Source organism: Salarias fasciatus, chromosome 19 (genome assembly GCF_902148845.1).
Source record: "Salarias fasciatus chromosome 19, fSalaFa1.1, whole genome shotgun sequence".
Classification (NCBI taxonomy): Eukaryota; Metazoa; Chordata; class Actinopteri; order Blenniiformes; family Blenniidae; genus Salarias; species Salarias fasciatus.
Window position 1 is genome coordinate 24,859,478 of NC_043763.1, and position 16,523 is coordinate 24,876,000.

Consider the following 16,523-nt stretch of genomic DNA (forward strand, 5'->3'; position numbering starts at 1 on the left):
CATATTAAAAGTGCTGCATAACAAGAGAATACCTGGCACAGATGATGCACTCTGCAGCCCGACATCCATTTTTCTGTTTTTCTGTTGTCGTGCTTCTCATTCACGCAGTCGAACAAAAATGACATTGACATGATGTCAGAGCGAATATGTCGCATTATGAAATTGCCAAAGGTTGAAATTTTATGTCACTGCTGCAGAAATGAAGACAAATGGCTTTGCTTTCCTTCCCTTTCCATCACCCGAACAGAGAAAAAAAACCCCCTGTTTTTGGAGCGTGGAGGAGAGGCTTGTGTGAGGTATGGGGTCACACAGCAGCCTGGTTCTCTACATCATGAACTCCCTCAGGACGGCACTCTGCTACCGAACACCCACTCTGCAGCGTGTTCAGGTTCCTTCTCTCTGCTGCGCTGTGTGGACTTCTACAGGAAAGACGGATGAACGACTGAATTCGCCTCATTCATGCTCTGATTTACTCTCACGTTGGTTCTTAGTTTACATCTTTTATTACAACTACCTCCCATTTAAATGTGAGTTCAGTTAGTGGGTTGAGGCTGATGGATGGATGGATGGATGGATGGATGGATGGATGGATGGATGGATGGACGGATGGAAGCATGGGGGAATTAATAGATGGATGGATGAAATATTGATTGGTGATTGGTTGGTTGGGTTATGGATGATGGACATGATGGAGTTTCAGTGCTTCTGTGTGTCTCTAGTCAGTCCATCCATCCTTCCTTCCTTCTGACCTTCCATCCTTCCTTCTGTCATACTTCTTTCCACGCATCCTTCCATCTGTCCATCCATCCATCCATCATCCATCCTTTTTTCATGCTTCCATCCACCCATCCACCCATCAATCCTTTCTTCCTTCTAGCCTTCATTTCTTCCATCCACCCATTTATCCATCCATCCTTATATCATCCATCCATCATCTACTGTTCCTTCCTTCTGTCCTTCCATCATCTGTCCATCCATTCATCCTTCGATCCCTCTGTCCCTCCATCATTCATCCATTCTTCCTTCCTACCATCCAACCCTCCTTCCTTTGTTCCATCCATCCTTCTTGCACCCATCCTTCCATCCATTCATCCATCCTTCTTTTATCCTTCCATCCACCCATCCATCCCTTCTTCCTTCTATCCTTCATTTCTTCCATCCATTCATTTACCCGTTCAGCATTATATCATCCATCCATCCTTCGATCTTTCCTTCCATCCATCCATGCATCCTTCCTTGTATCATTGCATTCATCTATCCCTCCCTTCCTCCCTCCCTCCCTCCATCCCTCCATCCATCATGGGCGTCGTGACGCTCCTCTCTCTCTTCAGAACCGCTCTGGGCCGTCGGGTTCCGGCTGCCTCTCAGCACCAGCAGGTGAGTGTAAGGCGATCCCTGCAGGTCGGGGTTATTAGAGGAAAATGCTGCGGCGCTGGCCGCTGGACGGACTGAATAATGCATGCAGTGTCATCAGCTCTGTGTCGTGTGGTAGCGTGGAGTGTGAGAGGCCCCGGGGCCCTCCGTGACCCGCCGGGTCTCCAGGGCTTCCAGCGGGTCAGCCGAGCTCAGCCGCAATCAGCTGCTGCTTCACACACAGAGTCGGGGGGACGCCACGGCTTCTCCTTCTCCTGCTGCGACTTTAAATACCGACACAGCTTCTCAGGGAGAGATCAGCTGAGGCTTTCCTACTGATCAAACCTGATGGGAACATATCAGACTTCACATTTCACATGCAGGTAGTCTCTCTGTTTAATATTTTTTTTAAGATATCTGAGTGTTTTTCAGAGTGTGGACCCAGACAAAAAGGAATTTGTCACAGTTTTTAGTTGTTTTTATCTAATCGTATCTCTTCAGTGAGAGTTTTCACTTGAGTGGAGCAGATGATCTCAGTGTCTTCCACTGTTATGGGATAAATGAATAATTAATACCGCGGAAAAACAGTTTGTTTTACTCTGTACTGCAGAAATAATCTATAATATATGTCTCAAGTGAATTCTGATTTTGCACATTCTCCTGTCAACTGGGATACAGCGAGATAATGCTGTGACCATCACATGGTTAACACGACCATAGATCAGATGATAAATATAATTTTATTGTAATTTCACAAGGATCTTTCAGGGACAAACTCAGCCGTAACTATCACTGACCTAATCCTACCCATAACCAAGCCTTAACTAAAGACTGACCTCTGATGTGTCTTCAGCTAAAGAAGGTGATGATTTACAATAAGGAGACTTGACTTTTTAACCCGTCTTTCAGACCAGTTCTCAGACTGTGAGTTCACCTACAGATTCATGCTCCAAAGACAAGAAAGTCGACAGAAAATTAAAACCGTGAAACACAGAAGAAACAGCAGCAGTCTCTTTTCACTGGGCTCCCATGTAACACCACGTCTTATCCCAATATCTCAACCGCTTTTAAGGTGATTTATTAAAGATCAGAATATTTCAGCTTTTGGTTAAAATGATCTAGAGTTGGTTGGAACTTTGTGATAATATTATTAATGCACATTTATTGTTGGTTGCTTTGAATAACATTCAGGACTGTGCTTGAAAGTGACTCCGAGTAAATAATTTCAGAAGTAAAATGGGCTGAACCACAATGGGGCCACAGAGAAGGGATGATATTCATAAATGTTCACGGAGCTACAAATTCATAGTGTCTGCCGAGCACCTTCTGGCATTATGTTTAAATAAGTTAACATAAAATACTTTCCCTGTCTGATGAGTTAAAGAGGGTTAAACTCTCCGTTCACATTCTATAAGTTCAACGTTTTTGTCACAGTTCTAATGATTGATTTAAAATTGATCAGTGGCTTAAAACCTGAGGTCCAGAACTTCAACCAAATCATACTGATAAGATTGGAAACTGCTTTTATATGTTGGTGAGAGTTGGGAAGTCCATCAGTTTCTCACCTCATTGTCACGTTTTTAAAAAAGCAGTCTACAGGCTGAGGTGCTTCCAGGGAAAACAGTAGGAACCACGGCTTTACATCTCTTCTGCAAACTGGCTCTTGACTAACTGGAAGGTAAAGACAGTCCCCTTAAGATCTGGTCTTGATCTGGGTCTTGATCTGGGTCTTGACTTTGTGGACTCGCTGCAGCTCCCCTAAGAGAAAGTAATGCAGCCCGTTGCTTGTTTGCACTTGTCTCTGTTTGTGTGTTGTGTGTGTGTGTGTGTGTGTGTGTGTGTGTGTGTGTGTGTGTGTGTGTGTGTGTGTGTGTGCGTGCGTGTGTGTGTGTGTGTGTGTGTGTGTGTGTGTGTGTGTGTGTGTGTGTGTGAGGCGTTCAGGTAAAACTGCGGTAAAACTGTGTGACAGGAGGGACGGTGAAATGAGAGGAGGAAACAGTTTGGAGCCGAATCTGACTCCCGATCACAGGAACGTGCCAGCGGCGCCCCGTCAGCCAACAGGACGGCTTCCAAAGGCAGAGCTGAATTTCAATTTATTATTCACAGCGAGCAAAAAGACCACTGAGCAAAATCATATCAAAGTAAGAACATCACAACTCGGATCTTATCGCTTTATCTCTAGCTGCCTTTCCTCCCGGTTTTCACCCTTCATGGTGCGACTTTAATGGTAACTGCTCCCACATTCTACACCCTCGCCCATCCTTAACTGTTGGTATCTCCATCAGCAGGTGTAGCTGTAAAAATCTTTAAAGGACACAAAATACCCTGATTTCTGTACGAGACATGCAGGATGGGGCTGCATGGTAAGCCATGTAAACACTGAATAGGAACAAGTATGTGATTTCTTTATTTTCCAAAACTTGAAATACAAAATAGAAAACAGATGCATTGTACATTCAACCTCCACGTAGAACAGCCTCCAGGTCGTGACCTGAAATGAGGAGTTTCTCACTACGAGGAGAGATTTCTCACCTGAGAGACGACTTTTCATCTGAGACAAAATTAATGACTGAATAAAAAGAGACCGACTATTAACCTGAGTTTCTTTAATGGAGGGGGAAAGAAAAACTGTGCAGGTTTTTAATTGAGGCTGGCTGGTGCCCATGCAGAGAGGGGAAAAGACGTCTAATTATCAAAATAATCAGGAATGTGTTACACCGCTAAGAGGCTCCGCTGGTGAACTGTGGTCAGCAGAGCCTGCTGATGTTTATTCATCACTTCGTCTCATAAATGGTGCACCTCAAAGTGAGCACAGTGGAGATATTTTAGACCTGTGGTGACCCATGGTAGAAGAATTGTTTTTATTTTTTTTGAAGACTTCTGCTTCTGCTCGCTGGTTACAGTGGTTGTTGCCGCAGGTGTTTGGCTTCACTGTAATGTTTGAAATCATGGGAAGAAAAAAGACTTTGACTAAAGCTTTGGAGGATTCACAGGTTAAATTCACCTGGTGACTGCAGCATGAATTGAGCTTCAGTTCTGTGTTTTGTCCTCCCTAGCTGCTGTGTACTTTGTACCAGTCGTCTTGTTTCTGTCCAACCCCTCAAGTGATTATTGAGATTCTGACCTGCAGGACGGTGCCTCTGCCTCCTCCGCCTCGCCTTTCCCCCGCTCTGGTAAACACATCTCTGGTGTGGTTACCTGCTGTCTTCAGCATGTTGAGTCCTCTCCTTACAAATCCCGGAGGATCCGGATCGTCTCGTCCACAGGGAGTTGAACCTGTAACCTCATAAACATCAGCGGTCACGATCTGCTCGATTGGAGTCTTGAAACACAAAACGCAGTTTCAACTTCTGTCACGACATCACAGGAGGAAGAATCTCACCAAGGGCTGGAAATGTGTACAATTAACGGCATTATGGAGGTTTTACTCCTGCTAAGTGGTCCGTCCCTCCCTCCTCTCAGCTATTCGGACTCTTTAAGTCTCTTCAGCAGAGCTGTTTACCTCACGAAGCCTTTATGGAGCCCATCTGTTGGAGTAGGCGGAGGCACGCTCGCTCCTGCAGCAGCTCACGTCCTCCACCTCCCTCCCTCCTCCGCCTCCTCCCGCTCGCTCCACCTGCAGAGCCGCCCCATCTAAAATTGATTACGGTGACATTTACTATTCATAGAAAAGGTTACTAGAGTAACCCTGTGCTGTGCAGCGTGTTTGAGTGGAACATTATTCCCAAACAAATGAAGAGGCGCTCTTCACTCGACGGCCGTGCGCCGCAGCTGAATGACGAGCCGCTCGCGTAATTAGGAACGAGATGCATATATGCAGCATGTGTTTGGGTTCATGATCACGATTTATTGGCCCCCGCCTCGTTTGAATTTCAACATCAAAAGCTAACAAACACTGATATGAATATTGAGCATTAAATTTTCATCGTGAGATCAGTGTTGCGGGATTCCCACTCACTGTTTTTCATCCAGTATTTGACCTTTTTAATCAGCGTTGACCTGCTATGAGCATAATTTACTGGAACTGGCAAACCAATTAGAAGAGCAGCTTCTGATCGGCTGGGAAGTCTGAACTGAGTTGGTTTATCCGCGGTTTGTACCTGTTGAGTGAAGTCTTAATGCATTCTTTGAATATGTTTTTCTTGTTTTATTAGTTTAAGGCGCCGGATTAATGATGTGCAATATTGTCAGTAGTAGTAATCAGTGGGGATTTAATGAGCTGCATGGTGAGAGGTGGCTGAGGACCCGGTGGAGGTCAGCGCTGTTCATGTGAACCTGGGAAACTTCCGTTAGAATTCGGCTCTTTTCTTAACTGTTTGCACTTACAGAAAACAGAAGTTTTTGAAGACAGCTTTGAGAGTGGAACAGTTTGACCTTTTCTGACAAGCAGGGAGCTGCACATGAGCACTACAGCTGCTGTCAGTGGCTAAAACACGCCAACAAGAACATCTGAGGAACGCAAACTTTTGAATTTAACAGCAATACAACAACCTAAAACACAACTTTTTGAAAATGCTACAACACCGTCTCCATTGAAACGAGTGAAAACAATTAAACTAAAACAACTAAAACACTGCTACTGCTCTTGAGCACCACGGCTACAGCAAATGTAGATGGACAATAGAACAACATTTTCCTCCAGAGTGACAGGGTTTAAATGGAACTTTTAGTTAACTGTTAATTCTGCTTTAAAATGACCATGGAAACACCTAATTCCAAATAAAATCTTTACTCGGAATTAAACTTCATCCCGAACAAAGTGACCGGTTTATTCTCATTCTACCGTGGAATCATGTGACTTCAACATGTGAACGTTATGTTTGACCTTCTTTTTAGTCCAATCGTTTTGTGTGTGTGTGTGTGTGTGTGTGTGTGTGTGTGTGTGTGTGTGTGTGTGTGTGTGTGTGTGTGTGTGTGTGTGTGCGCACGCTTTCATTAGGAAACAAACTCGTGGTTGTCATGCCAACAGACATCGTTTTCTGAAGTGGAAATGCAACAACGCTGCATTTTCACTTGAAACGTTATGTAAATGGGACCTAAAAGCTCCTGAATGTCCGCTGTGTGTTTGTGTGCGTGTGTGCGTGTGTGTGTGTGTGTGTGTGTGTGTGTGTGTGTGTGTGTGTGTGTGTGTGTGTGTGTGTGTGGGTGGGTGGTTGTGTTGCAGAGACACACACAGCACACATCAGCTGTGTGTGACGTGCAGACTGCTGCTGCATTTTCACGATTCCAGGGGGGTATTGCACAAAACCAGGATAAGGGATTAAGCCGGCAAACTGTTGTTATCCTGTGGTGATCTTGTGGTGATCCTGGACGAAGTTAGCCTCAAGTCGATTGCACAAAAGCTGGCCAAGTTTATCCCGGGCCAGTCACCATAGTGATGTATTCTCTGCAGCTAGCTGCTCCACAGCAGGCTAACTACCCAGGATAAGATTAAACTGCTGTCAACAATGGGAGAAATGGGCGTGGTTTACAGCATTTCCTGGATTTTTCTACACATTACATCATTTAATCATCTTGCAGCCAAATCTTATTACTGTAGTCATTGCATTTGCAGGGTCTGGTTGACTTTAGTATTATTTTATTGCTCAGATTATATGAAGACCAACATAACTTTCAACACAGACGTTTCAGAATCCTTTCTTTAGTAATACAAGTCCTGCAATAAAAGGTTCACAATTATTGTAAAGACAATGGGGGAAAAAAAACCTTAATGAAATTGGTACTAAACCACACTGATGTAAAAAATAAAGAATAAAAAATAAAATAAAACAACCCTGAAGCTACACAATGAGTAAAATGAGAGACAAAGGAAAAATAAATGTATCACACCACTGAAATGGACACAATATAACAGACAGCATATCATTTTGTCTTGACTGTCTCCTGAAAATAGGAAAATCGTCCTATTTCAGGACTCCACCTTTAGGAGTGAAAGGGTCCCACATCATTCTGACTCCACTTTTTTAACGGCTAAAATCATCCAGAAATTCATTCTCAGAAGACAACTAATTTATCACTTCATTTGATAATTGCTCTTTGGGTTACACTGAAGTAACTTACCAGACTGCAGAATATTTTTTGTGTTAGGTTTTCGCCTGCTGCAGGTTCTTTTCTAGCCGACAGGTTTGTTCTTCATGACAGATGAGGATGAAACAGAACACAGCATGAGGACAACTGATTCAATTAGATAACACGGACACAGAGTTGAAATATCCTTGAATAAATATCCTAAATATTGGCAAAATGCCGTTTCCCCTGTGTATTTCCTGTATTTTATTATTATCATTTTTGTATGATCATAATCATGGATCATATGCAGAATGAGGCCATTTTTAGTGGATGATTTGAGCGTCACTATTTCACTTTAATAAAGCTGCAGGCCTGCATGCAGTACTTGTCCTCACCATTGAAGCGTGGGGGCGCTATGCCAAAAACGTCACTTAAAGCAGACGTACAGGCTGTAATATATGGAGTGATATTAATGGATGTGTTTTGTGTAAAGTCCTCGCTCTGGGGCACCCCCCTTTTTAAGTGAGCCCCCCCAACAGCCGCGGTACAGTCCGCACACTGCTGCTCATCCCGGTGAAGTAAGATGCTCGTCCTTGTTCCATTTTCAATCTGTGATTCTGTGATTGATCTCGTGGTCTTCTGAAGAATGCCATGAACGCGCACTTATCCTGATGCTTGAGTAAGCCGCATCTTTTCATCCTGGCTCGGCAAACGTGCAACCGATTAATCCGAGAAAACACCGACTGGGCTTACTCAAGCCGCGCATTTTCATTTATCCTGGATGTATTTATCCGACTTTTGTGCAATACCCCCCTGGTCTTGATCGTGACTCAAAACTTCTCTGAAACAAAAACACCAGAACGGATGCCGTTTTCAGTGAATTGAAACCCGGTTCAGCCTCTCGAGCCTGCAGAAAGGACGCACAGGGAGAACATGCAAACCCAGCTCAGAGCATGCAGGAGATACAAGTCAGTTTGCTTTCCAAACCGCTGCCGTCCGTGGCGCTGTGCTGGGCAGCCACGATGAGGCGTCGGTGCACGGCGTGGGCGTCCGAACCCGAAGGCTGCTGAGGCCTCGCAGGACGCGGAGCTCCTGGCAGGCTGCCGTCCGCACAGCGAGAGCCCTTCACACAATCAAACGCACCGCTTTAATTCATCCGGCCCTGTTCGAGTGTTTCATCAAACCGGCGCCGTGTTTCATCACTTCGGCCTTTCTAGAAAACCCTCTCTGTTTATGTGGCGTGGCACGTGCCCGGCGTCGGTTCTGTGCATAATGAGGCCCGACCTTTGGCCCGCTTTCAAACTGTTTGCTTGATTCAAGGCAACACTTAAAGCCCCGCAGCAAGGAGAGCTTTGCTTGGAAAAGTGGCGCTTTGGCTGGACTGCTGATGAATTCGGGAGACTGATCACTGATGTTGATGAAAATTAGCAGCGTGTGGATCCACAGCGTGTTGGACAAAGATCTCCTGGGATTGCTTCTGCAGTGAGCTTATGGTTGAACACCTGTCCAGGTTGGACCCTACCTGGACCACGAGGCTTTATTTAAACAAGAGAGGTGAAAATGCAGAACCTCTGTTGTGTTTTGGGGTCCGGTGACAGAGTAACTGAAAACTCAGGCCATGGCCATTAGAAAGGTGTGTGGTTTCATTGCACCAGCATTTCCATGTAAATGGACGTCAATTTAATAATGTCATGTAAATTGTGAACCTTTCCTGAAATGAAAACGCCTAAAACGATGTGTTTTCACTGGAATGGTCATGTCAGCAGAGGCTTCGTCAGCTGAGGTCGGCTCCACCATCTGAACCCTGTGGATCCATCTGCTTCCCATAACCTCCTATCTGACCTTGAATTTCAGCTTCCATGCACTTTTAAAACCTTCTGATCACCAGATTATAATTTCTTAAATCAAATCCAGAATTCAAAAGCAAAAGTACAAGAAAAAAGACCCAGTCTTAACGCTTTGGGTGTTTTCTTGGATGGATTCGACAAACCGGATATAAGGTGTGAATCGGATGCTGATAGGTGTCTGGCTGTGCGCTCCACTTTAGCTGCACACTGATCAATCTTCTTATGCAACTCATAAAGAAAACCCAGATGTTGGCCTGTATCTGTAATTTACATGAAAAATGAGGCCAGAGACACTGAAGGTGATCCTGCTTCTGCAGCCTGATCTGGAAAAAGGCGACGTGTTGGTGTAGTGGTTTGCACTGTCTCCTCACAGCAGAAAGTCAGGTTTGATTTCATGCAGGAGAAAAGTCCATGTGCGGTTTGCATGTTTTCACACTTGTGCACGTGAGATGGATGAGTCTGAAGAGGGATGCAGCCTGTTGGAGGCACGTTCTCCCTACTCCACTGTGTTCTCTCAGGGAAAGGTGGCTTTCAGGATGTTGGTTGTACGGTCGAGGTCTCACAGTGGTTCATACAGAATGGATGAGTTCCAGTTTCTGAAATTGTGCCGTTTTCCCTCACTGTTGGTCTGGGTACTTTATCTTCATTTTGTCCCATTTAAACACTTTGAAACACTTATTGCTCTGTTTAGATGAATGAATTGACTGATGCGTCTGACATTAATGCTGTCAGGCTGCGGGTGTGTGTGTGTGTGTTTCCTGGGCGGGCCTGTTTGAAGCCAGCGGGGGCGGGAGATGAAAGTCCGGGCCGGGCTCACTTTGACGCCGTCAGAACACGACTCCCTCACAACGCTCGCCGCTCTAATGGCCGTGTCGTTAAAAGGTACTTTTAAATACACGCATTTACAAGTGGTGGCCGCCGCCGCCGCCGCTGCCGCCGCCGCCGCCACGCTGCCTGCTCTTTGTTCCAAACCGGACATGAATGATTCTCACATCATAAAAGAAGCAGTGCAGCAAAACGAAGGTTAGTTCCCGTCACGGAGGCTGTTAGCATGCAGCTGGTTCTTCAGCTTCGGTCTGAAAAAGTTGAGCTGAATTACATGAACGACAGGTGGAATTTGAAATGAATTGGGTGAAGTGAAAGTTTAGGGATTGATTTTGTATTATATGAGAAAAACTAAAAAAAAAAAAAGAAATGGACAGAAAAAAAACTGAGAATTTCAAATAGAGGGAGGAATAAGAGGAGAAGGATGAACAAATGACAGTAACAGAGCGAAAGTGAAATGAATGGGCCTCATATGACTTCTTCTCTATCCACAGTAAGACCTTTAGGTTCAGGACTGGCCACTGCTCTTCTTCTGAGGAACGTTTTAAAGCAGAGACTGTCTCAGCCTCCCTCACTGGAACTGGGAGCTGGTTCCACATAACAGGAGCCTGAGAGCTGAAAGCTCTGCCTCCTGTTCTACTTTCAGAGAAGCGAGGAACCTCCAGCAGACCAGCACTCTGAGAACGAAGCTTTCTCCTGGGACGGTATGGGACTAATAGCTCTATAAGATATGATAGATTCTGGTTGTTCAGGGCTTTATAGGTTAAGAGGAGGATTTTAAATTCTAGATTTAACAGGAAGCAGTGAAGGGAAGCTAATATTGGGGTGACATGATTTCTCCTGTTGGCTCTCCTCAGAACTCTTGTTGCAGCATTTTGAACCAGTTGAAGACTTTTTAGGCAGTTGTTGGGTCCCTGATAACAAGGAATTACAACAGTCAACAAATGCATTTCTCAGCATGGCTTTGAGTCAGCACGTTCCTGATTTTAGAAATATTACGCAGGTGAAAGAAGGAGGTCCTGCAGACCTGTTTAATGTGGGAGTTACAGGATAAGTCTTGGTCAAAGGTCACTCCCAGGTTCCTCACAGTCTTACTGGGAGTTAAAGCAACACCATCCAGGGTCAGTATTTGTTTAGATCATTTCTCTTTCAGGTGTTTTGGGCCAAAAAAAAATAACTTCTCTTTTGTCTGAATTTCGGAGGTGAAAATTATGATGCATCCAGGTTTTTATGTCTTTAAGACAAACTTCCAGTTTAACAAGTTGATCAGTGTCATCTGGCTTCATGGATAAGTAGATCTTTGTATCATCTGCGTAACAGTGGAAGCTAATGGAGTGTTTCCTGATGATATTCCCTATAAGGAGCCTTTATAATGTGAAGAGTATAGGTCCTGAAACAGAACCCAAATCTCAATATGGAATGAGACAGTTTAGATTATCTAAATCAAAAATAATCAAATGTTGGTGTCAGACTTCTCATTAATCTTATAGCGCTGCTTCCATGGATGGTGCCTTCGAATTGCTTTTTATCAGTTGTAATTATTTTTTCCATTGATATCACCTAGTTTAGGAACTTTAACTTAAATAGTTAGTTATCAGTACTAACCTGTTACAAAATCTTGATGATGAATTTAAATGAGGTTTTAAAAGGTAAGCAAAGTCAAAAAGATCCTCCAAAATATCCTCAAAAATGTATAATTTAATAGTGATATAATATTAATAGAATGGAGAGATTAGTGAAAAGGGCCGAGTCGGATCTTGTTCCAGGATAAAAGACAGAGAATGTCCCCAGAAAAGCCACATTTCTACAAACAGGCACATAGTGACTGAAAGGACTTTGAGAAACAGACCATAAGATGTGAAATGGGATCTAAAACCATTAGAATCACCAGGATGTGATGAAAAGTGCCATAAATGTCACGACGCCATGTAAAGTAGGTACAAGCTGAAGAACCAGAGACATTTAAAACCAGAACTAAGTGAAATGTCATGTTGTAGCTCATTGTGCTGATGCATGTTTGTCCTCGGCGAGCCAAGAGGAGACCTTTTCCCGTAGTGCCCATGGGCCTGAGCTTACATAACCCGTCACAGGACAAGGACCTCACATCCAAATTAAAATCCAGCTGCAGGTGATGAACAGCAGCGGATTGTTCACACGCGAAGTGACGTGAACGGGACTGTTTCTTCTCCAAAATGTTAGACGGTGAGTCCAATAGAACCGTCCCAAAGCCTGGCTGGAGGCGAAGAGAAACGAAATTCTCCTGAAATAGAGGACATTGTGGAAGACGCTGTTGATAAATCTGTGTGGAGTCAGATGCTCTCCTGGGATTGCTGACGTTGTGAGCTCAAAGCTTTAAGGTCAAAAAGACCTTATAAAATGTATAAAGGAGTAGAAATAGCGTCAGGAATCCCCCTGTTGGCCACGACGGTGTGGATTTGCTGCAGGCAGACGGCGGTTAAAGACAAATGTCACTGCCTGACGGAGTGTTTGGTCTGTTGAATGTTTGACTGTGAGCCTCTGACCGAGGCTCCAGCGGTTCACTGTAAAATAACAGGCTGTAACTGACTGCATGATGCTGATCAAATCCGCACTCATAAATAGATAAATAGGTCATTATTGACAGAGCGGAACATTTTCAAGTCTTCACCCAGGAATCGGCTTTTAGCAGTGACTCATGAAGCCGGTTATAGTGGATTTATAGACCACAGGTGTTCAACCTGTGGCTCTGGAGCCACATGTGGCTCTTTAGTCCCTCTGTAGTGGCTCAATGAAGCCTTCACGACATCATTCGTGAATAAACATTTAAGTTATTTTAAATTATTATATAATTCGTCACACTTGGTTCAAGGGTGATTCCAAAAAGGTTCAAGAAAATGGGGAAGAATAGCAAAAACTACAAGAAATGGGGAAAAAAATGATAGAACAGCTTAAAAAACCTGAAATGTCTCCAATTTCTAGCATAGGAAAATGAAATATGGCAGGAAAAAAGCTAACAAAATAGTATGAAAAGAGGTAAACTGGCTAAAACAGCTAAAATTTCAAAACTGTCAAGAAAAATTCTTGAAAAGAACAAAACTGTTAAAATCAGGAACAAAAATAGATTCAATGTAATAAAATGTTTGCTATTCTGAACTATAGTTAAAACTTCATGAATGCATCATAAGATAGAGTTTTTGTTTGTGAATTAAAACCAAGAAAGAAGCTACCTGAGCTGCGTTCGCCTCATTTTAATGGTTAAATGTTCTTTATGGCTCCAGAACTACTGGACTTGACAGAAAGTCACGAAAATGGCTCTTTTGGTCATAAAGGTTGCAGAACGTTGGTAAAATATGAGGTCTTCTCCAGCCACACGAAGAACCATCAACTATCCAACAGATGCTACAACCCTGCGTCAACACCGGGAAGACGGCGGGTTTCCAGAGCGAGAAGCGACCCAGACGTCCTCAACGTGTTGAGACTTAAACCTCAGCAGCTCCAAGCAGAGCCGGAACGCCGTCCTGCGTCTCTCACATGAGAGAGTTTCGGCTTTTACTCTCGGTCTTCATGTTCTCCCTTTTGACTTCAATCAGAATAAATAGCTAATCACTTCGCTTTCAGCATTTCTGTCGTTGCCGTGGAAACGGGCATCGTTTTCAGAACGTTGCCGTGTGAAGGTGAAACGTTTTTGACAAGAAATTGCAGAAACGTTGGGTCGTCGTGGAAACGGGGCCAAAGTGCGGCTGTGGCTCAGTAACGTCCGCAAACGCAACACAAACAGCAAAGCGAGTGATCTGATCCGCCAAACCCACGCCGTGACCTCCGCGCGACTCCGCGCCGGAGTCCCACTGATTGCTGCTCCGCGGCGGTAAATGTTAAAAGCTTCCACCTTTGTGTGAATTATGTGTAAAATATGAGCGAGACGCTTGCCGTGTGCTTAAGAGGAGAGAAGAGTGCAACTTCTCCCTCCTCTGGAAAGCAGCTTGTGACATTTGAGAGATAATTGATGCTGGCTGGCTCCCTCGCCGCCCTCCTCGCCCCCCCTCCTCGCCACGGCCCCTCATTTTCCCAGGAGTGACCCGGCGTGCTCCGATGAAGTGCTCTTCACAGGGTTGTCATCGGAAAGGTCACATCCAGAGAGCGAGCGGGGCATGAAGGAAATAAGATGGAGGTCCCGTCATGCGTCTCGCTGTCTGGATCAGGACGCCGCGCTGACCTTTCGCAGTATATCAGCTTCAACAAGCTATCAAAGTGTCCGTGTGAGTGACGCGTCTTCATTTCACTGTGTTTATAAGAAGGAAAGCGAGCTGGAGAGCCTTCAAACAGCAGCTCACGTTTCACGTACAGTTTCACAACTTAACTTTACAATCAGCCACATGAATGGGAAAAATAATATATATTAATGTTAATGCACCGTATAAACATGCTGAGCTCTTCAGATGCAAGATTTTTGACGAGAATCTGATAAACTATGGATGAAATCTACAAAATTTAACAGTTAAGATAAGATTTACCGGTTTTTCTCTTGTCATTATGATGATTTTCAATTTAGATTTATTGCAAATTTTATCATAAAAGAATGAAACCCAGAAAGGAATAATTCAGCTTAATAAAATCAAATATAAACACGATTAAACCCTTTTTTCTGTAATCTTCTAAATTTTGTCTATAAATAATAAACTGTTTTAACCTCACTGAAAGCTGATAGATTAGTGTGATTTATCTGTAAAATAGCAAAATGCTACATTTTTAAGTTAGCATACAGCTAAGTTAGTTTGTAGCAAATCACTCTAAGACAAAATGAATATATTTAGCTGTTTAAAGCTAAGATTTTTCAACTTTTTCTAAAGAGTAATAATTATTTTCACTATAAATCAATATGGTGATTGTTTATATAGATTATATGCATCTTTAGTAAAAAGGCTGAAAAACAGATGTTGACTATATTGAAACAAAGCCAAAGCTGCAAACAAGGTCTGAATTCTGAATTCTTTACACATCATTAATCTTCAGATTTCATTTCTTAAACTATTTATATTTAGATAAATTAGCCTCCAGCTCCTCCAGGAGGAGGAGGAGGAGGAGGAGGAAGAGGAGGACACACCTGAGCGTCGCTCACTGAAGAGAAACGCTGCAGAGCTGCTCTGTTTCAGGACAAGAAATCATTTTTTAATGAGAGAAGAGTTTAAGAGACAAGCTTTGATTAAAGGGGCTGTATCGTGCAAAATTCACTTTTTGTATGTTTTAACCTCGTTATATAGTTATGTACTCACCGAAAACACCCCCAAAGCGTTTTTTTCCTCCGTGCCTGCGTGTTTAAGCTTTCCCAGTGTTCGTGCTGCTCAGAGAGGCAGCCCCCCCCCCCGCACCCGTGAAAACACTCTGTTTTCCCACGTTCACGTCACACGGTGAAGATGGCTCCCCTGAGCCCCCCTCCCTCCTGCAGGCCCTCGGCAATCAGCGTTGCTGCTTTTTGTAACTCCGATTTCGAGGATAAACTTTGACCATCGTCTGAAAGCAACAGTCAGACAAGAGCAAGAGTCTGAAGGGTCTGGAGGGTCTGGAGGGTCTGGAGGGTCTGAAGGGTCTGGAGGGTCTGGAGGGTCTGAAGGGTCTGGAGGGTCTGGAGGGTCTGGAGGGTCTGGAGGGTCTGGAGGGTCTGAAGGGTCTGCGCTTGGTGAGTTTCTCACAGGAAAAGACGTTTTTGTGTGTAGAGAAGCTAGAGCTAAAGAGCTAAAGCTAGCCAGCGTATTTGTTTTGAAGCGCTGATTGGTTGAAGTTTGCTGTCAGTCGAAGTCCACAGGGGGAGAGGCGGGATTTTCAGTGAAATGGAGCGTTTTCTCTTCCGGGTTTCAGAATTAGCCCCAGAAAATATTTTATTTCACACAAAATTACTTTCCCTTAGCGCCAAAAATAAACTATTACCATGTTAATGCCATTTCTAGGGTTTGGACTAGCTAAAAAAAGGTTACAGCCCCTCTAACATCAATGTTTAAAGAGCTGAGAGTTTTGAAAAATATTAGTTAACATCCAGATTACAGAGCATCTTCCTCCAGCTCACAGTTGTGTTGTGGTTGTGTTGATTTTTTGCTCTCTTCTCTAATTGTCCTTTGGGGGTAAATAAATTTTTTTTTTCTTTGCCATGCTTTTACTCTTCTTAGAAGTGAAACCAAGAGGAAGTTTTCATTCGCCACCGATTCAGTGAATCATTTAAAGTGAAACTAACCTCCAGACCCACAGGAACAATAAACACAAGGCAGGATTTTAAGAATTTTCAAAAGGTTTATTACTTGTGCAATCTTTTGGGCTTTCCAGTATGTTAAAAAATATGTCTGACAAATGACACACATCTAAAATATACTGGTTCATTTTCCTTTAGCTTCTGGTTTCTGTAGTAAAATGGACTGCCTTTACATTCCCCTCAGCATGTTCCTCCAATATCTTAAGTTAAAACAAAACCACGGTTACATTCTCTTGAAAGCACCTACCCTAAGAAGACGACGCGTACCTATT